Genomic DNA, 26,857 nt, shown 5'->3' on the forward strand with positions numbered 1-26,857 from the left:
CAAAAATAAACAAGTGGGAGTATATCAAACTAAAACTCTTTGGTACAGCAAAAGAAACAGTGAATGAAATGAAAAGGTTGCCTATAGATGGGAGAAAATATTTGCATACCATCTATCTGATAAGATGTTAATATCAAAAGTATATAAGAGACTCATACAAATCAAGAGCAAAAAACAAGTAATTCAATAAAAAATGAGTACAGGAACTGAATAGACATTATTCCAAAACAAAAAGCCAAAAGGATCATCAGGGAAATGCAGATCAATGCTGTAATGAGATATCACCTCACACCTATTAGAATGGCTATTCTCAAAAACCTCCAAAACCCCAAACCAAAAAACCCAAGAGATAACAAGTGTCGATGAGGATGTGGAGAAATTGGAAAACTTGTATCTTGTGGTGGAAATGTAAATTGATACAGTTGCAATGAGAAACAGTATGGAGTTTCCTAAAAAAATAAAATTGGATTTACCACATGATTCAGCAATCCCACTTCTACCTGTCTGAAGGAAATGAAATCATTACCTTGAAGAGATATCTTCATCCCCATGTTCACTGCAGCATTATTTGCAATAGCTAAGACATAGAATCAACCTTAGTATACACTGACATATAAATGGATAAAGAAAATGTGGTACATATATACATAGAATATTATTCAGCCATAACAAGGAAGGAAATCCTGCCATTTACAACAACATGGATGCACCTTGAGGACATTATGCTAAGTGAAATAAGTCAGACAGCGAACTACAAATACTGCATGATTTCGCTTACATGTGGAATCTAAAAACACCGAATTCATAAAAACAGAGTAAGACGGTGGGGTTGAGAGAAATGGGGAGATGTTGGTCAAGGTGCACAAACTTCCAGTTGTAAGATGAATAAGTTCCGGGAATCCAATATTTAGCCTGGTGACTATGGTTAACAATACTGTATTACATACTTGAAAGTTGCTAAGACTGTATACTTAAATATTCTCACCACACGCACAAAATTGTAATTATGTGAAGCGATGGAAGTAGTAACTAACCTTATTGTGGCAACCATTTTGCAATATACATATATGTACCAAACCATCACTTTGTACACCTTAGACTTTTTAAAATATTATATCTCAATTATATCTTAATAAGACTGATAAATAAGTAAATGGGAAGACTTCTTTAGTCTTCCTTAGAGCAGAAAACCAGTTACTAAATGTAAAAAGATACATGGTATTAGAAAATCTTCATTTGGCAAAAATCAGAGTAATAATTAACAATAATGGTCATCAAAGCTAGTGAGTGAAAGTGAGGTGAAGACTGAGATTTTATATAGTGAAATTATCTTTCCTCAAAATATTATTGATTACAAAAAGGGGAAAGATACAGCATTACAGTTTTAGGGACCTGACAAATACAGTCTTAACCATGCGAAGTTAACACCACTAGCAACAGGACTTTTGTAGAGATGGGATGGACCACCTACCCAAAGTTGGTTCAGATGTCGAGACCGATGAACACACACAGACACACACAGTCACACACACGCACACCTACCCAAAGCTGGTTCAGATTTCGCGACTGATGAACACACCCAGACACACAGATACACGCACACACACATGCACACACACCTACCCAAAGTTGGTTCAGATTTTGAGACTGCTGAACACAAACAGATACAGAGACAGACACACGCACACCACACTCACACACTCATACCCCAGGACGGAGAATAGGGCAGGACCCCATGCAGATCTGAAAATGGCTTGGGAGGGCAAGGAGGGTGACTGTTTTTGGCTTTTATTTTGTTTAAGGGATGGAGTTTTAGACACGGACCAGGGATTGCGTGGTTTGAATTTCTCACCTACACCAAAAGAGGGAGCATCTGAGCTTTCGTATCAGCATGCCCAGACGCGGGCAGAAGGAGAGGGATAGAACTTGAAAGCCATCAGCTGTCAAACATCTGAAATGAAATCACATTCTTTATTATAGGGGCCAGTTAATGCCATGTTCCACCCAGTAGATACAATGAGAAGAATACACCATCTGTGACAGTCTAGCAAAAATATATTACCTGGGTCTAATCCTAAGAAACATCAGAACAAATCTGTGTAGAAAAGAGTTCACGCAGGAGACTTTAGAAAAGGCGTTTTCTTAGAAGACCCTCCTTGTGAGATTGGCCCTTGTTGGCCTCTGGGAACTTGGATTTCGGAAGTGTTCCCACCACACTAACCGACAAGAGTAGCTAGCTCACTGTGCCTAAACTGTTTGTACGAACGATGCTAATGCCTGTTTCCTTCTGGGAGCCTGGAAATTTGCTAGGCAGAGGTGCCTAATGTGACTGGCCCCCAGTAAAAATTTTGGGCACTTGAGTCCCTGATAAGCTACCCTGGTAGACAAAGTTCACATGTGTGAACTCTAGTCACACTCTAGAGTCACACTCTAGTATCTCTAGTCACTGCTGGGGAAGTTAAGTGTGTCCTGTGTACCTCCACTGGGAGAGGATTCTTGGAAACTTGCCCACAGTTTTCTCTGGACCTTGCCTATTGTGCATTTTCCCTTCACTGGTTTTGCTTTGTATCCTTCAGCTGTAATAAATCATAGCTGTAAGTAAGATGATACGCTGAGCTCTGTCATTTCTCCTAGCAAATCATTAAAACAGGGGGTGATCTTGAGCGATCCTGACATTGAAAGACATTCTATAAAATGACTGTCCTATAATCTTTTTGTTTTTTTTTTTTTTTTTTTTGATTGTCCTATAATCTAAAGGAATGTCAGAGTGATAGAGTCAAGAAAGGCATACCAGTTGGGAACAATAGGAGATCCTGGACTGGATGCTTCAATAAAACGGGTTACTTCTGGGATAACTGGCCAAACTTGAAATGGGTCTCTGGGTGATGCATATATAGGAGTTTCTTGTGCCAACTTTACAACTTTTTTTGCTAAGTTGGAACTGTTTTGAAATACAATATTTTTCAAAATTCTGAAAGCATATTTTTACTGGCTGCATAATATTCTACTTAATGATGCTACCATAGTTTCCTTAACCTAATGGTTCTCAACCCTGATGCATGTGAGACTCACTTGCAGAATTTCAAAAAATATGCATACCCAACTCCTACCCCCAGATAGTTTGAATCAGTTGTTCTGATATACAGCCTAAGCATCATTATTGTAAAAATAGAGTTCTTTAAGGGATTCCCATGTACCACAGTTGACAATCACTAGGCTTAAAAAACTATGGTAGCAACCAGTCCCGTAATAATTGACTACTTAGGTGGTTTCTATCCATAATATTTCAGTAAGAATCTTTGTACATAAAACTTTCCCTTGACTTCACATCAATCCCAGAAGTCAAAGGGTATGAATATTTTTAAGGCTCCTTTTGCTATATTTCCAGATTGTTTTCTTTTTTTAAAATTTATTTTATTATTATTATTTTTTATTATGAAATTTATTGTCAAATTGGTTTCCATACAACACCCAGTGCTCATCCCAACAGGTGCCCTCCTCAATACCCATCACCCAGCCATCCCTCCCTCCCACTCCCATAAACCCTCAGTTTGTTCTCAGTTTTTAGGAGTCTCTTATGTTTTGGCTCCCTCCCTCTCTAACCATTTTTTTTCTTCCCCTCCCCCATGGTCTTCTGTTAAGTTTCTCAGGATCCACATAGGAGTGAAGACATATGGAATCTTTCCTTCTCTGTATGACTTATTTCACTTAGCATAACACTCTCCAGTTCCATCCATGTTGCTGCAAAAGGCCCTATTTCATTCTTTCTCATTGCCACGTAGTATTCCATTGTGTATATAAACCACAATTTCTTTATCCATTCGTCAGTTGATGGACATTTAGGCTCTTTCCATAATTTAGCTATTGTTGAGAGTGCTGCTATGAACATTGGGGTACAAGTGCCCCTATGCATCTAGATTGTTTTCGAAAAATAAGTATCCCAGCGTCTGTTTTACCACATGTACATGCAGCATTTTAAACATTTTTGTTAATATGATAGACAAAAATGTCATCTTGTTTTAGTTTTTATTTATTTGATTTCTTTACAGGCTGAAGTGTTTACAGTTGTTCTTGCCCCTCATGTTTCCTCTTTTGGAAATAATCTTCAGAGCTTTTTATGTACTGGGGCAATAGACTTTCTCTGATAGGTTTATGTAAGTGCTTTATCATAGTCATTGCAGTATTTCCCCAGTTTGCCAGCTTGCCTTTTAATTTTGGGCATTTTGCTTTTTGAGAAAGAACATTTTCTTGGGAGTGAGAAAATATGCTGCAGCAGCAAGAAGAATTGCCAAATTCAAGGCTTGTTCTATATCTGGAAGGAGTTCCTAAGACAGAGGAGGAAGGAAATACTGCAAGCTTTGGCTAAGGGGCTCTGTGTTTTGTGTTTTTGAGGTATTTTGGGATAAGGAACATGTATTAAGCCCCGTACAGTATATTTTGATTTTAATCATAGGTGCCCTGTTTTGAGGACTACATTAGAGTAAATGACACGCACTAAATGACTGTTTTTCTCCTTGGCCATAGAGTTTTTGGTAAGTTGGATACTAAATTAATTGTAGCACAGCCTTGAAAATAACAACTTGTTCAAAAAAGGAGTTCACGTAAGAAGTGCCATGTGGGTTGGCAAAAACAGATAGGAATAAGTTTATTGTACTATTTATTATTGAGAAAAATATTCTGGGCTAACCCCAGCCATAATCACTGCAGTATTCAGTGTTTCAGGACAAGAACTCATCACAAAATGATGTTATTTCTGAAAATGCTATAAAAACACATCAAAAGGAGAGAAATGGATTGCACATAGAGATGAGAAATCTGGGAGAGTCTGCAGAAACCTATTCACCCCACCCAGGTTAGTGGATTGCTTCAGCCACGTGGGGGAGCTCACAGCTCACTTCCCTCAGCCGTTACTCCACCCCCCCAAAGAAGGTGACAGCAGACATTGCATTGGCCAAGTCCAAGAACACCGTTTAGGACACTGTGCTAAGGCCTAGAAGTTTTTCTGTGCTGAAGGAAAAGTTACATGCAGTTCCTGGTGGCAGAATTTCTTTTCGGCTCCTCATTTTGTTGGGTTTTCTCTCTTTGATTGGCTTTTTGGGAAGACCAGTTTCCCCTTACAGCTGCGGTGATAAAGAGGGCCTTGCTTAGGTGGAGATACCTGCTGCCCCTGTAAGGTCTTGGGGGAGATGGATGGTTTCTAGAAACTAGGAAAAACTTTTCTTTCCTTCCTTGTTTTAATTGTGGTTTGACTGGAATTGTCTTTCTCTCCCCATCAGAGCCAAACAATGAGAATGACTGCAGGTCAAGCAACACCCTCTGGGTAATGAGAGAGAACTGATTGCAGTAGGTTAGGAATTCATTTCAAGGGCAAAGAAGGGCTCTTCTCACAACAGGGCTTCTCTGTAGAAAATCTTGGACTGATGGTGTCAGCAATTGTGGACAGTATATTCACATTCAAATGTTTTGTTTTCCTTCTTATCTTCTTATTCTTAAGTTGGTCTGAGATAAATCTTGATAAGGGCAGGAGCTTGGAGCACTAGGAACGTCTGATAAACCAGAGCTATGAAATTAATCACTAAACAGATGAAGAGCAGTGGAAGTCCTTCTCTCTCTGTTATTTCCTTCCTCCCACCTTCCTTCTAAACTTCCCTCCCTCCCTATCCTTCCTTCCCTCTTTCCCAGCCTTTCTTCCTAACCTTCCTTCCTTCCCTCCCTTCCTTCTTCCCTTCCCATCCTTCCCATCTTCTTTCCTCTCCTTCCTCCCCCTTCCTTCCTTCCCTCCCTCCCTCCCTTTTCCTTCCTTCCTTCTTTCCTTCCTTCCTTCCTTCCTTCCTTCCTTCCTTCCTTCCTTCCCTTCCTCCTTCCTATCCTTCCTTCCTTCCCTACATTCCTCCTTCCCTTCCTCCCTCTTTCCCTTCCTTCTTCCCTTCCCATCCTTCCCATCTCCCTTCCTCCTACACTTCCTTCCTTCCTTCCCTCCTTCCTTCCTCTTGTCCATTCATCTTTTTTCTTTTGGAGGTGGTTCCATCTAAGATATATCAATAATTGCTTTTCCTGTTTAAAATTAAACTTTTAACTATATAAGTGATTCCTGAGTGCTATATTCTCCTTCCAAAAAACCAGAAACCTACAGCTAACGCTGCTGAGGAGGCCTATTGCAACATTATCCCAGTACCCCAGTGCTGTATCCCAGGCATGGTTGCAGAGTAACTAAAGGAGGGCTGGCACCAGATTGCCTAGGTTCAAATTTAACTCTACCAATTGGCTGACTGTGCAACTCTAGGGAAGTTACTTAACCTGTCTGTGTCTAAGTTTCCCTATGTGGAAAATGACAATGTTATTAATACCTACTCCACTGGGTAGTTTTAAGGATAAATGTTATAATATATGTAAAAAACTTAAATATCATATCAACTTAATAAACACTTAATAAATGTTAGCTGCTATTACGCCATTTCCAACTTGAGATGTATATACTTCTCAATTTCCAGTGGTAACCACTATTGCGAGCTTTCAGAATATCATTTTAGTATTCTTTGCGTGTGTTTGTGTGACAAAATGATATCATATTATATATATATGTATTTTGCAGCTTGCCTTTTTCAATTAGCAGTGATGTTTTGTGATTTATCCATGTTGACACAAATAGATCTAGTGTATTCCTTTTAAAAATTTATTTATTTATTAACTTTTTACTCTTTGTTTAAATATATAATTTATTGTCAAATTGGTTTCCATACAATGCCCAGTACTCATCCCAACAGGTGCCCTCCTCAATGCCCATCACCCACTTTCCCCGCTCCCCAACCCCCCATCAACCCCAGTTTGTTCTCAGTATTTAAGAGTCTCTTATGGTTTGCCTCCTTCCCTCTCTGTAACTTTTTATTTCCCCCTTCAGCTCCCCTCTGGTCTTCTGTTATGTTTCTCAGGGTCCACGTATGAGTGAAAACATAAGGTATCTGTCTTTCTCTGCTTGACTTATTTCACTTAGCATAACACTCTCCAGTTCCATCCATGTTGCTACAAATGGCCAGATTTCATTCTTTCTCATTGCCAAGTAGTATTCCATTGTATATGGAATCTTCTTCATCTTCTTCATCCATATCTTCTTCATCCATTCGTCACTTGATGGGCATTTAGGCTCTGTCTGCAATTTGGCTATTGTTGAAAGTGCTGCTATAAACATTGGGGTACAAGTGCCCCTATGCATCGGCACTCCTGTATCCCTTGGATCAATTCCTAGCAGTGCTATTGCTGGGTCATAGGGTAGATCTATTTTTAATATTTTGAGGAACCTCCACACTGTTTTCCAGAGCAGCTGCACCAGTCTGTATTCCCACCAACAGTGCAAGAGGGTTCCTGTTTCTCCACATCCTCGCCAGCATCTGTAGTCTCCTGATTTGTTCATTTTAGCCATTCTGACCTGCATGAGGTGGTATCTCAGTGTGGTTTTGATTTGTTTTTCCCTGATGAGGAGTGACGTTGAGCATCTTTTCACGTGCCTGTTGGCCATCTGGATGTCTTCTTTGGAAAAGTGTCTATTCATGTTTTCTGCCCATTTCCTCACTGGATTATTTGTGTTTTGAGTGTGGAGTTTGGTGAGTTCTTTATAGACTTTGGATACTAGCCCTTTATCCGATATGTCATTTGCAAATATCTTTTCCCATTCTGTCGGTTGCCTTTTAGTTTTGTTGATTGTTTCCTTTGCAGTGCAGAAACTTTTTATCTTGATGAGGTCCCAATAGTTCATTTTTGCTTTTAATTCCCTTGCCTTTGGAGACGTGTCAAGTAAGAAATTGCTGTGGCTGAGGTCAGAGAGGTTTTTTTCCTGGTTTCTCCTCTAGGGTTTTGATGGTTTCCTGTCTCACATTCAGGTCCTTCATCCATTTTGAGTTTATTTTTGTGAATGGTGTAAGAAAGTGGTCTAGTTTCATTCTTCTGCCTGTTGCTGTCCAGTTCTCTCAGCACCATTTGTTAAAGATACTGTCTTTTTTCCATTGGGTATTCTTTCCTGCTTTGTCAAAGATTAGTTGTCCATACATTTGTGGGGCCAATTCTGGAGTCTTTATTCTATTCCATTGGTCTATGTGTCTGTATTTGTGCCAATACCATGCTGTCTTGATGATTACAGCTTTGTAGTAGAGACTGAAGTCTGGGATTGTGATGCCTCCCGCTTTTGTCTTCTTCTTCAATATTACTTTGGTTATTCGGGGTCTTTTGTGGCTCCATACAAATTTTAGGATTGCTTGTTCTAGCTTTGAGAAGAATGCTGGTGCAATTTTGATTGAGGTTGCATTGAATGTGTAGATTGCTTTGGGTGTTTTGAGAGACAGAGACAGAGTGTGAGTGGGGGCAGGGCAGAGAGAGAGACACAGAATCTGAAGCAGGCCGCATGTTCTGAGCTGTCAGCACAGAGCCTGATGAGGGGCTTGAACTCACAAACTACAAGATCATGACCTGAGCTGAAGTCAGATGTTTAACTGACTGAACCACCCAGCACCCCTCCCCCCTTTTAAACTGTATTTTCATTTTAAGTTTTTATTTTAATTTCAATTAGTTAACATACAGTGGTATATTAGATCTAGTATATTCCTTTTAACTGCTATACAATGTACTATTGTGTATCTATAATTTCTTTAGCTATTTTCTTTTTTTAAAATTTTTAATGTTTATTTATCCTTAACAGAGAGAGAAAGACAGACAGACAGAGACAGAACGTGAGCAGGGGTAGGGCAGAAAGAGAGGGAGACACAGAATCCAAAGCAGGCTCCAGGCTCTGAACCGTCGGTACAGAACCCCACACGGGGCTTAAACCCACAAACTGCAAGATCATGCATGACCTGACTGAAGTAGGTTGCTTAACCAACTGAGCCACCCAGGTGCCCCTTCTTCAGCTATTTTCTTATTGGTGGATGGTTAAAATGTTACTTATTTTTATCTATGGCAAATAGTGCTGCACAGAACCTTCACATAAGTGTCTGTGCCATATTGTGCATATGTGTTAGTTTCTTGCAGCTAGAAATCTATATGTGGAACTGCTAGGGTGTAGGGTGGAATTAATTTATACTCTCTCCAGCAGTATCTGATAGTACTCCCTTCCTTAAAACCTAGCAAAAGCTCATTAATAAAATGAAACATTTCTGCCAATCTAATGGAGAGAAATAATATTTATTTAAATGTTTAATTTTATTAATGACATAGTATTATTTTAATTTGTATTTCCATGGTTTCTAGTGAGACTGAACCTGTTTTCATGTGTGTTCTGGTTATTTCTATTTTCCCTTCTGTAAATCTTCTGTTCATAACCCTTATTTGGATTTTTATCATGCTGTTAGTCTTCTTCTTATTACTCTGTAAAATAATCTTTTGTTAAGTATGAGGCAAATACTTTCTCTTAATCAGTTTTGCTTATTTTTTAGCTTTGTTCATGGAGTCTTAGATCATTCACACCTAAATTTGGATGTAACCGGGTTGATCAGTCTTTTTTCATGTGTTTATCATTTTACTTTTAGCATCTTATTTAAGACACCCTTGTGGCTTTAAACTTGGCACAAGTTTATAAGGATATCTATCTATATATCTATATCTATATATCTATATCTATATCTATATCTATATCTATCTGTATCTATCTATATCTATCTATAAAACCGTATCCATATATCTGTATATATGTGTATATATATGTGTATATATATGTGTGTGTGTGTGTGTGTGTGTGTGTGTGTGTGTGTATATATATATATATATATATATATATATATATATATATATATATTTCTCTCCTCCCCACCCCCTGCAGTGGACCCTTTCTCTACAGGGCTGTGTCATCTTCTTGGCCTATGGTGCCAGAACACTTTGGTTCTCCGTAACATGTTTCCTCAGAGACACAGGAAACACTGCAGACCAAGAGGGAGAAGGACTCAAAATCCAATTTGGGATCAGTAAAGGATTGCTTGGGCTTTGGAAGTGCAGCAAATCTGGAATGTGGAAAGGAACAGCACTAGCTTTAAAAATACATTTTTGTCTTGAGAGCAAGTGGAAAGAGAACAGCAGGAAGGATGCCACTGGGGGGACGAGTGTGAGCCCACGTGTTGTAGAGGAGGAATGGGGCCAACCTAGGAACAGTGCAAGTTTGGAAAGAAACATCTGACTCTACCTGAAGAAATATGAATTCCTTGAGAGAAATGGAAATGGAACACAAGAGTAAGGAATTAGGTTGCATCACCTCAGAATATGAGGCAGAGAAAGCAGTATTGCTGTTGGCCTGAAAGAAAGTTGGAAAATACATAGGAGATGACACAGTGCTGTTTTCTGCACCACCAAAAGCTTGAGAAACGTCACCCATGGTGACTCCAGCTCAGGAATTCACTGATGGAAGATTCTCTAGGTGGTACAAATGTGGAAGCAGAAGGGAACTCGAACCCCAGATGAAGGGTTGTTAAGACTGAAAAACTCCAGGGGTGCCTGGGTGGCTCAGTCGGCTAAGTGTCGAACTTCGGATCAGGTCATGATCTCACGGTTTGTGGGTTTGAGCCCATGTTGAACTCTGTGCCGAGGGCTCAGAGCCCAGAGCCTGCTTCAGAGTCTGTGTGTCCTCTCTCTGCTCCTGCCCTGCTCCTGCTCTGTCTCTCTCTGTTTCTCAAAAATAAGTAAATGTTAAAAAAAAAAAGACTGAAAAACTCCAAAGTTTAAACCGGTCACATCTTCAACATAGATGACATCACAGCTTCAACCACCCAACCAAGCAAACAAACATATGACATCTGGTGGGGGGAAAAATAGAGATGAGCAAGAATTGAGACTATGGGGACTAAAGACCGTGAACTGTGGGTGCTTGGAGATGTCTCTTGTAAATGGGCAGCACTGTTATAAGGGAGCAGATAGGGTTAGATGGGGTTTAGACTCAGCTCAGCATTTGGACACAGGAATATGGGAACAGATGTGAAAGCAAATTAAGAAATTTCTAATATGCAGAATGAACACCAATAATAAGAAAAGGAACTTAGAAAGCTCTGGGAATTGGGGAGACTCTCAGTCTGAATTTCTGAATCATGCAGGAAGAGGGACAGTCTAAAGGACTGGTGGATTTTTCAACAAATTTTGGAATTTTGTATTCCTATTAACCTCTTGATTGCATTTCTTCTGCGTTTAAGGTCATGGGGGCCGATGGGGTGGAATCTGAAAAACTGCATGGATCATCCTGGCAATGTTTCTTTCTCTTTTACCACTTTCTCTTTAGAACGTGTCTGTACTAGTCTTACAGTAAATATGCATTTGAGCATTATCCATTCCTCGGATAATTCCTGTTGCCTTTGGTTATATTACTTCTGCGTGTTTGGAAGGAGGGCCATTCTTAAACAAAACTATGATATTTTTTAACTTCTGACTCCTGATGTGCAGATTTATCTATGGCTACATGGGTCTTTATTTTCTTTCCAAACTTCCCCATCAAATGGTGCTCTGAGCATATCCTTACAAACTTCCACCTCTGCTCCAAACTTAAAAGACACAGCTATGGGGAAAAACCAAAATAAACAATAATTAATATTTTCATGGGCCAGAAATGGAAACACTCAACAGTAAGCCAGGATTGCAGCATTGGCCTCCTGGGCTATAGGTCTAGAAATAGGCAGAGTTAGGGGTGTCACTCCTGCAGGAGAATGAAAACCAAAGTGACCCACATGTGGTGAGGCACCAGGGCAAGCATCACTGTGTAAAAGCAAAGGCTAGGTGGGCCTTCCCTGGAAATGAAAGGCGGTTGAAATACCTCTGATCACTGCTTTCAGCTTGCTTTCATAAAGCTGAATCCCTGCAGGGGACAGGAGGAAGTAGAGCAAGGCTGGCAGCAGGACTTGTTTGGCTTAGTAAGTAGATCTAAAATAGCCCCATCATCCTATGGTTGGTATTGTTCCTCTAGCGTAAGACCTGGTTCTGGACTTGGGTGGTAGGTCTCCCTGGGGACTGAGTGAAGGCAACTGCAAAACTTACAGAAAGGAGTGATCACAGAAAGAAAAAAAACAAGACAAAACAACAGCAAGAACAACAACAACAACGATGAAGACCAACTCCACCTAAGATTAGCCCATCCACATAGAAATTCACTTTTAGAAAAACTACTGCTAAAAAAGATAGTCAACAAAATAATCAGAAGGATTCACTCCTAATGAAATGCAAAATAATAGGAGCATATCAAGTGATTTAAAAAATTATGTTCCATATCTTCAAAGAGATAAATAAGAAGAAGTGACAAAATAGAAGTAGGCAGATCTAAGAAAAGAACGGATAGACTACAAACAAAAAGAAATTAAAAATTGTGAGAGTGAGGGCATCTGGCTGGGCCAGTTGGTGGGGCATGCAGTTCTGGATCTTGGGGTCATGAGTTTAAGCTTCACATAGAGCTTGGGTGTAGAGCTTGAAAAAAATGTGAGAGTGAAAATAAACTAATGAAGTAAAAAACTTAATAGAGTAAACACTATATTGGACACAGTAAAAGAGCATGTTAGTGAGCTGGAACTAAATAATATTCTAAGTAATATCACATTTTCCCTCTTCCTCTGACAGTCTTGTCCATGAAGGTGCTTGTTAGATGGATCCTTCTTTCTAAGCTTCTTCACTCTAGGTGTTTTTCTACATAACTTGTTTTCTCCTATGGATTAAATTTCCTCCTATACCCCAAAAGACATGAAAATATTAGTCACAAGAATAATTGTACAATTATCTGTAACTGCAAATACAGCAGATGATACATGGACCATGATAGCTTTTATTATTGAATCGTCTACTAGAATAGTAAAGCTGTTATTTAGCCAATATAAATGTTATACTTGCCACAAATTGGCTTCTAAAGTCTCCCCTGCTTTTCTACAATAGGCATTATGATGAATAAATTGCAGAGGTTCCATGTATTCATATGACACATAAGTTATGCTTATAGAATTATTCTGACAAGCTTATCTTCTCTTTACCAGTGTGTTCTCTTCATAAAATTGATTTTGAATTTTGAAAATTGCCTATAAGACTTTGGTCTTAACTGACAGGAAGGTCTTTACATATACCTACTTTGAAGGCACTTCATTTTCAGAATTCACTTAAGGAGGTAGACCCAACTTAAAAGGGTTAAATTTGCTGAGCAATCCAGAAATCAACTTCAAGTGCCAGTAGGACAGGTCTTAGCTATTTATGGGATCACATATATGCTTGGAGTTCCGAAAAAGGAATTTGGTTAGTGGGTAGAGTTTTTAAAAACAATTTTTTTTTGTTTTACATTTATTTATTTTTGAGAGACAGAGAGAGACAGAGCTTGAGCAGGGGAGGGGCAGAGAGAGAGGGAGAAAGGAGAAAAGACAGGATTTAAAAACCATTAAGTCTCTATAAAAAGGGGAGCACAGAGTCTGAAATTCTGCAGCTCGATACTGGCAGAGCTCTGGTGGGAAGGGCAAATCTCCAGGAGCAGACAGCAAGGTCCAAGGGGTCCTCAGGCCATACAGGGAGAGGCAGTTCCCCTGCTGGAAGAATATTTGGTAGAGGCTGTGCAGTCTTCCCACAGGCAAAGGTCCCAGTGGACCCTGGGGAACAACGACGTTTGCTGGTGTTGGAACAAGGACATTAGGGTGAAGCCTGGTGCCGGATGTGTGTTGTGATTTACCATAACACCTGAAACACTGCTGCTACACAATCACGTGAACTTTTTCTGGGGCAGGCTGGCACCCAGCCACAGTCTCTGGGCAGCGTGGTCATGCAAACATTCCTGGGGGTAAGCTGGCACCCAGCCATTGCTTGGCGAGACCCTCCCCCAGAGGGTTGGAGTGGGTCAAAGCTGCAGGGTCCTCATAAGTGAGGGATTTGGAAACACAGTCCCATCTGAGATAAAACTCTGGAGGAAAGTGTTGCTTGGCAGGCTGATGGCTTGGTTGTGGACAGTGCAGAAGCAGGGAGTGGATGGAAGCTGGAAACAAAGGAGAGGTCCTTGATTGCCAGTTGGCAAGAGCACAGAGTTCTCTCTTTTTTAAAAAATTTTTTTTATGTTTATTTATTTCTGAGACAGAGAGAGACAGAGCATGAGTGGGGGAGGGGCAGAGAGAGAGGGAGACACAGAATCAGAAGCAGGCTCCAGGCTCTGAACTGTGAGCACAGAGCCTGACGTCGGGCTCAAACTCACAAACCGTGAGATCATGACCAGAGCCGAAGTTGGTCGCTCAACTGACTGAGCCACCCAGGCGCCCCGAGAGTACAGAGTTCTGATACTAGAGACTGGGTAGCTGGGTGACACCATTTTCACTCCTGCACTACAAGGATCCACCCCAATAAACTGAACAGTGCCATCTGGTGAAGAATGAAGCCGTTACACCAAACCCTGTCCAATTGCACCAACCACACTCTAGAGGAGCACCACAAGTCTCTATCTGCTTAGTTTACAGACTATAAAGTGCTTCATAGTTTGGCTTCTAGGGGAAACTTTTTTTTCAATTTTTTTCTTTTCTTGAACACAGAAAGAGAAAAAATTTATTTTTATTTTCCGTTTTTATAAAAAAGATTCTTCTTTAATTTTTTTCTACTATTTTTTTTACTTCTTTGTAACTTTTTTATTTAATTTTTTTAAATGTTTATTTATTTTTTTTGAGAGAGAAAGAGAGAGCGAGGGGAGAGGCAGAGAGAGAAAGGGAGACACACAATCTGAAATAGGCTCCAGGCTCTGAGGTGTTAGCACAGAGCCTGATGCAGGGCTTGAACTCTGACCAGAGAGATCATGACCTGAGCTGAAGTCAGACGCTTAACCAACTGAGGCATCTTGGCACCCCCTTTGTAATTTTTAAAAAATTCTGTTTTACTTTCATCATTTCATTTTATTCTATTTTATTGTATTCATTTAAAAAATTTTCAAACATATTTCTTTTTTTCCCCCTTTTCTTTTCTTTCCCTTTTTTTCTCTATTCTATCAATCTTCTTTCAACAACCAGACCAAAACACACCTAGGAGCTGATATCCTTTATTTGATTTTTTTGTGTTGTTTTTAATTTTTAAATATTTATTTATTTAATTCTTTTTCTTCCTCTAAAATGATGAAATGAAGGAATTCATCCCCAAAGAAAGAACAGGAAAAAATGACAGCCAGGGACTTAATCGATTCAGATACAAGAAAGATGTCTGAACCAGAATTTAGAATCACAATAATAAGAATATTAGGGGTTGAAAAAATAATAAGAAAAATACTGGGGTTGAAAAAAACATAGAATCCCTTTCTGTGGAGATAAAAGAAGTAAAATCTAGTTAGGATGAAATTTAAAATGCTATAACTGAGATGAAATCTTGAATGGGTGCCATGGAGGCAAGGATGGATGAGGCAGAGCAGCGAATCAGTGATATAGAGGACAAACTTATGGAGAATAATGAAGCAGGAAAAAAAAGGGGGAAAGTAAGGCAAAAGAGCACAATATAAGAATTAGAGAAATCAGTGACTCATTAAAAAGGAGTAACATCCAAATCATAGGGGTGCCAGAGGTGAAGAGAGAGAAAAAGTAATAGAAGGTTTATATGAACAAGTAATAGTAGAAAACTTTCCTAACCTGGGGAAAGACACAGACATCAAAATCCAGGAAGCACAGAGAACTCCCATTAGATTCAACAAAAACCAACCATCAACGAGGCAAATCATTGTCAAATTCACAAAATACACAAACAAGGAATGAATCATGAAAACAGCAAAGGAAAAAAGTCCTTAACCTACAAGGTAAGACATCAGGTTTGCAGCAGACCTATCCACAGAAACTTGGCTGGCCAGAAAGGAGTGGCAGGATATATTCAATGTGCTGATTCGGAAAAATGTGCAGCTAAGAATTCTTTATCCAGCAAGGCTGTCATTCAAAATAGAAAGAGAGGTAAAAAGTTTTCCAGACAAACAAAAACTTGAGTTAATGACCACTAAACCAGCCCTGCAAGAAACTTTAAGGGGGAGTCTCTGAGGGGAGAAAAGATGAAACAAAACAAAAAAGACCAAAAGCAACAAAGACTAGAAGGACCAAAGAACACCACCAGAACATGAACTCTACAGGCAACACAATGGCAATAAATTCATATCTTTCAGTACTCACTGTAAATGTCAATGGAGTAAGTGTTCCAATCAAAGACATAGGGCAACAGAATGGATAAGAAAACAAGATCCATCTATATGCTGTTTACAAGAGACCCACTTTAGACCTAAAGATACCTTCAGATCGAAGTAAGGAGATGGAGAACCATCTATCATGCTAATGGTCGCCAAAAGAAAGCCAGAATAGCCATATTTATATCAGACAATCCAGATTTTAAAATAAAGACTGTAACAAGAGATGAAGAAGGGCATTATGTCATAATTAAGGGGTCTATCCACCAAGAAGACCTAAAAATTGTAAACATTTATGCTTCAAACTTGGAACACCCAAAAATATAAATCAATTAATCACAAGCATACAGAAATTCATTGATAATAATACTCTAATAGTAGGGGACTTCAACACCCCACACACATCAATGAACAGCTCATCTAAACAGAAAATCAACAAGGAAGCAATGGCTTTGAATGACACACTGGACCAGATGGACTTAACAGATATGTTCAGAACATTTCATTCTAAAGTAGCAGAATACCCATTCTTCTCAAGTGCACATGGAATGTTCTCCAAAATAGATCATATACTGGGACACAAATCAGCCCTCAGCCAAGTACAGAAAGACTGAAATCATACCGTGTATATTTTCAGACAACGCTATGAAACTCTAAATCAACCACTAGAAAAAATTTGGGAAGACAACAAATACTTGGAGACTAAAGAACATCCTACTAAAGAATGAATGGGCTAACTAAGAAGTTAAAGAGGAAATTAAAAGGTACATGGAAGCCAATGAAAATGATAGCACCACAGGCCCAAACCTCTAGGATGCAGCAAAGGTGGTCATAAGAGGGAAGTATATAGCAATCCAGGCCTTCCTAAAGAAGGAAGAAAGGTCTCACATACACAACCTAACCATATACCTTAAAGAGCTGGAAAAAAACCAGCAAATAAAATCCAAAAACCAGCAGAAGATGGGAAATAACGAAGATTAGAGCAGAAATCAATGCTACCAAAACCAAAAAAAAAAAAAAAAAAAAAAAAAAAAAAAACCCAAAAAACCCCCCAAAAAAACCAGTAGAACAGATCAATGAAACCAGGAGCTGGTTCTTTGAAAGAATTACCAAAATTGATACGCCCCTAGTCAGTTAAGTCAAAAAGAAAAAGGAAAGGACCCAAATAAATAAAGTCAAGAATGAAAGAGGAAAGATCACAACCAACACTGCAGAAATACAAACAATAGTAAGAGAATATTATGAGCAATTATATGCCAATAAATTGAGCAATCTGGAAGAAATGGGCAAATTCTTAGAAACATATAAACTATCAAAACTGAAACAGGAAGAAATAGAAAATTTGGACAGACCCATAACCAGTAAAGAAATCAAATTAGTAATCAAAAATCTCCCAAAAAGCAAGAGTCCAGGGCTGGATGGTTTTCCAGGGGGATTCTACCAAACATTTAAGGAAGAGTTAACACCTATTCTTTTGCAGCTGTTCCAAAAAATAGAAATGGAAGGAAAACTTAAAACTCATTCTATGGAGCCAGTATTACCTTGGTTCCAAAACCAGACAAAGACCCCACCAAAAAAGAGAACTACAGACCAATTTCCATGATGAACATGGATGCAAAAATCCTCAACAACATACTAGCAAACTGGATCCAATAATACATTAAAAGAATTATTCAGCATGACAAAGTGGAATTTATACCTGGGATGTAGGACTAGTTCAATATCCACCAAACAATCAATGTGATACATCAAATCAATAAAAGAAAGGACAAGAACCACACAATCCTCTCAATAGATGCAGAGAAAGCATTTGACAAAATACAGTATCCTTTCTTGATAAAAACCCTCAAGAAAGTAGGGATAGAAGGATCATACCTCAAGATTGTAAAAGCCATATATGAAAGACCCACTGCTAATATCATCATCAATGGGAAAAAACTGAGAGCTTTCTCCCTAAAGTCAGCAACGTGACAGAGATGTCCACTCTTGCCACTGTTATTCCACATAGTATTGGAAGTCCTAGCCTCAGCAGTCAGATAACACAAAGGAATTAAAGGCATCCAAATCAGCAATGAGGAAGTGAAACCTTCACTCTCTGCAGATGACATGATACTCTATGTGGAAAAGCCAAAAGATTCCACCAGAAAACTTCTAGAACTGGTCCATGAATTCAGCAAAGTTACAGGATATAAAATCAATGCACAGAAATCAGTTGCATTTCTATACAAAATGATGAGGCAACAGAAAGAGAAATCAAAGAATTGATCCCATTTATGATTGCACCAAAACCCATAAAATACCTAGGAATAAACCTAACCAAAGAAGTGAAAAATCCATACACTGAAAACTATAGAAAGCTTATGAAAGAAATTGAAGAAGATACACACACAAAAAAATGGAAAAAAGATTCCACACTCATGGATTGCAAGAACGAATATTGTCAAAATGTCAATACTACCCAAAGCAACCTACATATTCAATGCAATACCTATCAATATAATGTTTATCACTCAGCTAGAACAAGCAACTCTAAAATTTGGAAATGGAACCAGAAAAGACCCTGAATAGCCAAAACAATCCATCCTGAAAAAGAAAATGAAAGCAGGAGGCATCAGAATCCTGGACTTCAAGCTGTATTGCAAAGCTGTATCATCAAGACAGTATGGTACTGGCACAAAAACAGACCCTTAGATCAATGGAACAGAATAGAGGACATGTATGGCCAACTAATCTTTGATGAAGAAGGAAAGAATAGCCAATGGAATAAAGACAGTCTCTTCAGCAAATGGTGCTGGGAAAACTGGACAGCAACATGCAGAAGAATGAACATGGACCACTTTCTTACACCATACACAAAAATAAACTCAAAATGGATAAAAGACCTAAATGCAAGACAGGAAGCCATCAAATTCCTCGAGGAGAAAGCAGGCAAAAACCTCTTTGACATTGGCCGCAGCAACTTCTTACTCAACACGTTTCTGGAGGCAATGGAAACAAAGGCAAAAATGAACTATTGGGACCTCATCAAAATAAAAAGCTTCTGCACAGCAAAGGAAACAATCAGCAAAACTAAAAGGCAACTGACAGACTGGGAAAAGATATTTGCAAATGACATATCAGATAAAGGGTTAGTATCCAAAATCTATAAAGAACTTATCAGACTCAACACCCAAAACAAATAATCCAGTGAAGAAATGGGCAAAATATATGAACAGACACCTGTCCAAAGAAGACATCTAGATGGCTAACAGACACATGAAAAGATGCCCAACATCACTCATCAGGAAATACAAATCAAAACCACAATGAGATACCACCTCACACCAATCAGAATGGCTAAAATTAACAATTCAGGAAATGACAGATGTTGGTGAGGATGCAGAGAAAGAGGAACCCTTTTGCACTGCTGGTGGGAATGCAAACTGGTGCAGCCACTCTCGAAAACAGTGGAGTTTCCTCAAAAAACTAAAAATAGGACTATCCTATGATTTAGCAATTGCCCTAGTAGGTATTTATCCAAGGGGTACAGGTGTGCAGTTTCGAAGGGGCACATGCACCCCAATGTTTATAGCAGTGCTATTGACAATAGCCAAACTATGGAAAGAGCCCAATGTCCATCTACAGATGAATGGCTAAGAAGATGTGGTATATATACAATGGAGTATTACTCGGCAATCAAAGAGAATGAAGTCTTGCCATTTGAAGCTACGTGGATGGAACTAGAGGATATTATGCTAAGTGAAATTTGTCAGAGAAAGACAAATGTCATATGATTTCACTCATGTGAAATTTAAGATGCAAAACACATAAACTTAAGAGAAGGGAAGCAAAAATAATATAAAGATGAGGAGAGGGACAAAACATAAGAGACTCTTTAATACAGAGAACAAACTGATGGTCGCTGAAGGATGGTGGGAAGGGAGATGGGCCAAATAGGTAAGGGGCATTAAGGAAGACACTTGTTGGGATGAGCACTGGGTGTTATACATAGGGGATGGATCACTGAAATCTACTCCTGAAATCATTATTGCACTATATGCTAACTAACTTGGATGTAAATTAAAAAAAAAAAGAACATGTGGGAATGGATAACAAAGAAGATGGAATATTACATGGCTGTAGAAAAAGAATGAAAGCTCCCCATTTACAATGACATGGATAGACTTAGAGGGTATAATGCTAAGTGAAGTAAGTCAGTCGGAGAGACAAATACTGTATGATTTTACTCAAATGTGTAATTTAAGAAACAAGTCAAACAAATAAAAAAGAGACAACTCCCCCACCCAGACTCTTAAATATAGAGAACAAACTGGTAGTTACCAGAGAGGAGGGAGTGGGAGGATGGACGAAATAGATGAAGGAGATTAAGAGTACACTTATCATGATGAGCACTGAGTAATGTGTAGAATTGTTGAATCACTATATTGTACAGCTGAAACTAATATATAACACTATGTGTATGTGTACACACATAAACAAAACTGAGTTAAATTTGCAACAGAAATGGAAAACGTGTTTGCACGGGGCCGGTGGGCTGGGAAGAAGAACTTGATAGTAATTGTACAATTATAAAATAAATTGTAAAATACAACCAAATGACACGTTATATAGATTATTTAATTATATAAGTGGATAAATTTTTATTTCACATTGTTCTGAAGATTCTGGCTAATGCAATTAAATAAGAGAAACAAATCAGAAAGGAAAACAAAACCAAAAACTTAGTGGCTTAAAATAGCAACTGTTTTATTACCTCTAATTGCTCTGTGTGTTGATTGAGAACATTTGGTGGTGTTTGTGGTCTTTTTTGTGGCTGCAGTTAGATGCTTACTGGGGTCCTTGGACAGCTGGGCCTCTCTCCCTGTCAGGTAGGCTCAGAATTCTCTCCACATGACCTCTCCGTATAGTCTTTCTTTTTAGTAGGGTGGCTAGACTTCTTATGTTGTGGCTCTGGACTCCCCAAACTAAATTCCAAGAAGGAGAAAGCAGAAGCAACTTCTCTTCCTAAAGGCTTGAAGTGGCACTGTGTTACTTCTGGCACATTTTGTTGGGAGTCTGGAATCAGTGTAACAGGAGACTACACGAGGGTATGGATTCCATGAGGCACGCACTTTGGGAGCCATCTTTGAAAATTAGCTCCCCCGCAGTGTTTGTGGCTAGATGTTTGCCATTGGAGGACAGCAAAAATGAGGTAATAATTCCTTAATGATGGACATGATTGCATTAGAGGTTTTGCTCCAGTTCAGGTAGAAAGCTCCCTACATGTATGTGTATGTAGACATTTGAATATTTGAAAGTGCCCACACTTACTGCCTAATGACAGATTATTCAGAGAACATTTATACCTTGCTAAGTGAAGTGATATGGGGGTTAACATCACATACAATGAACTCGAGGCTAGAAGCCAAGGAATTCCTCATCTGAACCAGAAATTGCTGCAATACAGTAGTGTGACTTTGGACAAGTCTAAACTTCCCTAGCTCACTCTTTCCTCATCTGTAAGAACCCTTCTGTGTTTGAAATTCTAGGACTCTAATCACCTGATATTAGGACTGTAATCACCTCATCAGTCCAATACTACTCTCAAGACTGAGCTAAAATATTACCTCCTTTGTCATCTCTTTCAACATCTAATGTCAGCTCTTTCAACATCTGAATCATGACCTCTGTAGAGTGATATAAATTTCTCAGATTTACAGCAGGCAGAGTATGCAAAAATGTTTAAATGTTTAACCACATTTATACAACAATTGAATTGCTAAATCAGACCATAATTCAAATTATTTAGCAATGGGCCGAAACATCAAGTTTGTCATTTTTTTAGTTTCTGGATGTAAAACATAGGGGTATGTTTCTATGTAGATGCCTGTTTTAATAATTGTGTTAATAGTGCTCACTTTGGCAGCACATATACTAAAAAAAAAATGGGAATAATTGTGTAAATATATATAAACATGTCTGTTTTAGTTGGGATAGACTAGCTGCTAGACAAATAACCCCAGCATTTTTTTGGCTTTGCATAATAAAAATTCAGTTTTTGCTGATGTTCAACATGGGTTTTGGTCAATACTTTCTCTGATGTACTAAATGCTCCATTAGAAAAAAAGTCTTGGTTTAAAACTGATAATTCATTATCAGCTCAAGTCTTGCTTTGTAGTAATTCCTTTGATTTCCAGCACATTAAAATCCAAAGTGATTGGCAGGTTGTAGTCTGAAGAATGAGAAGAAATACATTTCATCATTTCAATAATTTTGCATCTTGGTAGCTCCCTCAGCTCTTTACCATTTTCACCTCCAAATAGCCAGTCGTTAGAAGCATGGAACTGCTCACTCTCTAGCCCACTAGAGATAGCGCTGGCTAGTACTTTGATAATGGGCTTATCAATGCTCACACTGTCAGATTTATGAAGTGGAAGAAAGATATTTTAGTAATGGGGCAAAATTCACTTCCAAGGAGGATATCTCAGCCATATTGCCGGTTCATGTCAAACACAGATCAGTGGAAAGATAGACTCCCTGACCATCTGCTAAGGCGGTACCCTTTTTTGGTTAACTCTCCACATCTGTCACTGGGATAAGTGCATCTCAGTAATAACATGTTGAAGGTGAAAAAGACAATAAAAAGATACTGTATTTTAATTGTCTTTATGTTTGTTATACAGTATCTTGTTTCCAGAAATGGTTTAAATTTAAAAATGGACTTAGCTGGAGTTGTTTGGATGGAGAGAGAAGTCACTATCTTTAAAGTACAGAAAATGTCAAAGTTTAACCGCTGTTCTCAAGTCTAACAATGACTGCAGACTAGATTATGAAAATGGAGTTGAATAGGGTCTTTTTCAAGCTTACAATGAGTCTGTTTTAGTCTCACTGATGTTTTGGCCAAAAAATTTTTTCCTTGGATGCTAATTAGATCCTCCTCCTTAGTTATACTTAATCTTCCACTTTGAAAATTCTACTAAGTACCACCTAATGGTTAAATTTAGAATAGAAATTAAGGAATTATATTGCTGCTATCAACATAAAGTTAATATATTTCCATTGTGCTAAATTGAAAAATGCAGAAAATAGAAAAGAGAATGATAATTGCCCCGATCTTATTACTCAGAGACATCTACATTTATCATCTTGGAGTTTTCTTTTCCAAATATAGATATTTTTTACAAAAGTTAAATGGTTGTAGTCATGCTCTTCATCTTGATTTTTTACTGAGTATCATAAGCATTTTTCATCTCATTACAGATTCTAAAAACTTGATTTTGCCGAGATACTTTATAATTATAAAAATGTCTCAGTATCATTGTAGAAAATTTAGAAAATACATAAAGGTAAAGAGAAGAAAACAAAAATTTCCCCTAATCCCATCAACCAGTAGCTCTTTGGCCATTTTTTTGGATATTAATATTGTACATATATTTTAAATTATTGAAATTGTAAGTCATATTCAATTTTGTATTCTGTTTCTATCACTTAATAGCGCAGTATAAACATTTTCCTATGTCATCAAAACTCTTTGTACATTAAGTTTTAAAAGTTTTATAAAATTTGAATATACGATAATTTATTTTATCAATACCTTGTGTGCAAAAAAATGTTATGTTGAGTATCTTTGTATATAAAATTTTGTTTGTATTTTTGAAATTTTCCTCAGGAGAGATTTCTAAAAGCCCAGAATTTGAAAATATTAAGACATATAGTTCACATTTCCAGAATGGTGTACCTGTTTGCATTTCTACCAGCAATGAATGTGTACTTGTCTCACACTGCATTTTAATATTTAAAAAAAATGTGTAGATGATAGATGAGGACCAACATCAGGTCCCTCTGATCAAGCTGATTCTGAATGGTCAGTTCAGTATCCTGGGGACTTCAGCCATTTGAATCTTATACCCTCCATTCTGAACTTAAGGCAGGTTTCCCAACTGATATTCTTAAGTACTGTATATAGTGCAAAGATATCAAGCCTCTTGGCCTTTGGAGTACCTAGGTGGGGTCTGAGGTGACTGGAACCCTTGGGATAGTCACCTCTGGCAGACATCAGATTTTTCTGTTTACCTCAGTGTGCCATACAAATATTATTAAATATTATTTTTAATGCAGGCCTGAATGTGACTAATATTGGGGAACACCGCTTCCCAGTTGTCTTGATCTTTCTACGGTTTTGTCTTCCTCAGATATACAGAGTCATGGTCAAGAACAAATATTTTGTGAGCCAACCAGTCTTTCTTCATTGCCTCCCATCATACATACATACATACATGCTATGATGTTGATGGTGGTGGGGCATGCTCACAGTATCTGCAACCTACAATATAACTTGGTAAAGCTCAACATTTCTTATTGTGGGCTGAAACAAGCTCTTTGTAAGGTTGCAAGACTACCTGGGACAAAGAAAATCTCTAGTTCTTGAAAGTTTAGACAGCATTTAGGCAAGGCTCTGCATTACAGCGGAAAAGATCACACTTTCAGAGATCTTTAAGAACTTTCCTTTAATCAGGGGCACCTGGGTGGTTCAGGTTATGTGTCTTCGTTTTGGTTTTGGCTCAGGTCATGATCTCACAGTCCATGCGATTGAGCCCCACATCATGCTTTGCACTGGTAGCTTGGGATTCTCTCTCCCCCCTCTTTCTGCCCCCCCCGCCCCCATTCTTTTTCTCTCTCTTTCAAAATAAATAAAGAAACGTTAAAAAATTCTTTAAAAAAAAGAACTTTCCTTTAATCATGCGCTTCTGATATGACAGTGTAGTAGCAGTAAATATTTTCCAATAAATCACTGCAACTTGCAGGCAAAGCATCTGGGTAGAAGCAGCTTCACAGTCCCCAGGTGCTCCCGGATTTAACAGTCACCCAACTTGACAGTAGACTGTCAAGATACGTTCAGTTTAGTTTTGGTTAAATTCAGTGGGAAATTCTCAGTCCCAATCTTCCTTTTTCTATCAAGCACTGGCACAATTGATCACCCCCTCTTTCTTGAGACCTGACTTTTACCTGGCTTCCAGGCACCACACTCCTCTGGTTTTTCTTGTATCTCACAAGCTGATCCTTTCCAGTCTTCTTGCCCATCTCTCCTTCCTCTTACAATTGGAGTGCTTCCAAGGTCAGTTCTCAGTTTTTCTATCTCCACTCATTTCCTTGGTGGTCACGTGCAGTGAGGTGATCTCATGGCTTTAAATACCACCTACATTATGACTCCCAATTGTATCTTTTCCCTATGAACTCCATTTTCATATATCCAACTGTTGCCTGTTATAGTAGGAAAGGCCAAGTAGAAGGCACTAGAACTGACCCTATTTAGGAAATTGGTAAACCCAAACCAATATTACATTCCTGAAGGGAGTGTGGAGGTTAGTGTTATCATCAAGAACTTGAAAGATGTAGGAGCGGTGATTCCCACCAAACGCCCATTCAACTGTCCTATTTGGCCTGTGCAGAGGACAGATGGATCCTGGAGAATAACAGTGGATTATCATAAGCTTAACCGAGTGGTGTTTCCGGCAGCAACTGCTGTACTGTCTGTGGTTTCGTGGCTTGAGCAAATTAACACATCCCCTGATACCTGGTACGTAGCTATTGATCCGGCAAATGCTTTTTCTCCACCCCTACCTGTAAGGTCCACTAGGAGCAGTTTGCTTTTAGCTGGCAAGACCCAGCAATATACATTCACTGTCTTACCTCAAGGGTATATCAACCCTCCAGCCCTGTGCCATAATTTAGTTTGTAGGGATCTGGATCACCTTTCCCTTCCACAGAATGTCACATTGGTTCGTTATATTGGTGACATTATGCTAGTTGCACCTAGTGAGCAGGAAGTAGCAACGGCTTTAGACTTAGTGTTAGGACATGTGTATGTCAGAGGTTGGGAAATAAATCCAGCTAAAATTCAGGGTTCTTCTACCTCAGTGGCATTTCTAGGGTTCCAGTGGTATGGGGTGTGTATTCTTTATTCCTTTAAGGTAAAGGATATGTTGTTGGCTTCTTCCTTACTCAAAAAAAGAGGCACAACACCCAGTTGACCTTTTTGGATTTTGGAGGCAGCATATTCCTCATTTGCGTATGTTACTCTGGTCCATTTCCTGAGTAGCTCAAAAAGCTGCTAGTTTTGAGTGGGACCCAGAACAAGAGAAGCCTCTGCAATAGCTCCAGGTTGCTGTGCAAGCTGTTCTGCCACTTGGGCCATATGAGCCTATATATCCAGTTGTACTAAATATGTCACAGGCAGATAAGGATGCTGTTTGGAGTTTTTGTCATGCTCCTATAGACGAATTGCCACCTAGGCCCTGAGGATTTTGGAGCTAAGTCCTGTCATCCTCTGCAGATAACTACTCCCTTTTTGAGACAACTCTTGACCTGCTATTGAGCCTTAGTGGAGACTGAAAACTTAACTATTGGAAACTAAGTTAACTTGCACAGTGAGCTGCCCATCATTAACTGGGTGTTACCTCCCACCAAGTCATAAAGGTGGATGTGCACAGCAATACCAGACGGAAGTGGTATGTTTGTGATTGAGCCGGAGCAGGCCCCAAAGGCACAAGTAAGTTACGTGAAAAAAGTGGCCCCAAAGCTCATGATCTTTCCGGAATAGACACTTACTCTGGATATGGATTTGCCTTCCAGCATGCAATGTTTTTTGCCAAAACTACCATCTGTGGACTTACAGAATGCCTACCCGCTGGCATGGTATGCTGCACGCCATTGCTTTGGATTAAGAAACTCAGTTCCAGCAGAAGAAGTGTGGCAACGGGCTCATGCTTATGGGCT

At 38.9% G+C, this 26,857-nt stretch overlaps 1 protein-coding gene across 9 annotated transcripts in view; it reads left to right on the forward strand.

Annotated features, from left to right (window-relative positions):
- ADAM23 (ADAM metallopeptidase domain 23) overlaps window positions 1-26,857 on the forward strand; it is a 317,233-nt gene that overhangs the window by 64,612 nt on the left and 225,764 nt on the right. For 5 of the 9 annotated variants that reach the window (XM_042949899.1, XM_042949900.1, XM_042949905.1 and 2 more), the window contains one exon: window positions 25,531-25,658. The exons of the other annotated variants lie outside the window; for them this stretch is intronic. The gene's annotated coding sequence lies outside the window, so the exon portion shown is untranslated. The remainder of the gene's footprint in view (window positions 1-25,530; window positions 25,659-26,857) is intronic. 9 annotated transcript variants of the gene reach the window in all.

This window comes from Panthera leo, chromosome C1 (assembly GCF_018350215.1).
Source record: "Panthera leo isolate Ple1 chromosome C1, P.leo_Ple1_pat1.1, whole genome shotgun sequence".
Classification (NCBI taxonomy): Eukaryota; Metazoa; Chordata; class Mammalia; order Carnivora; family Felidae; genus Panthera; species Panthera leo.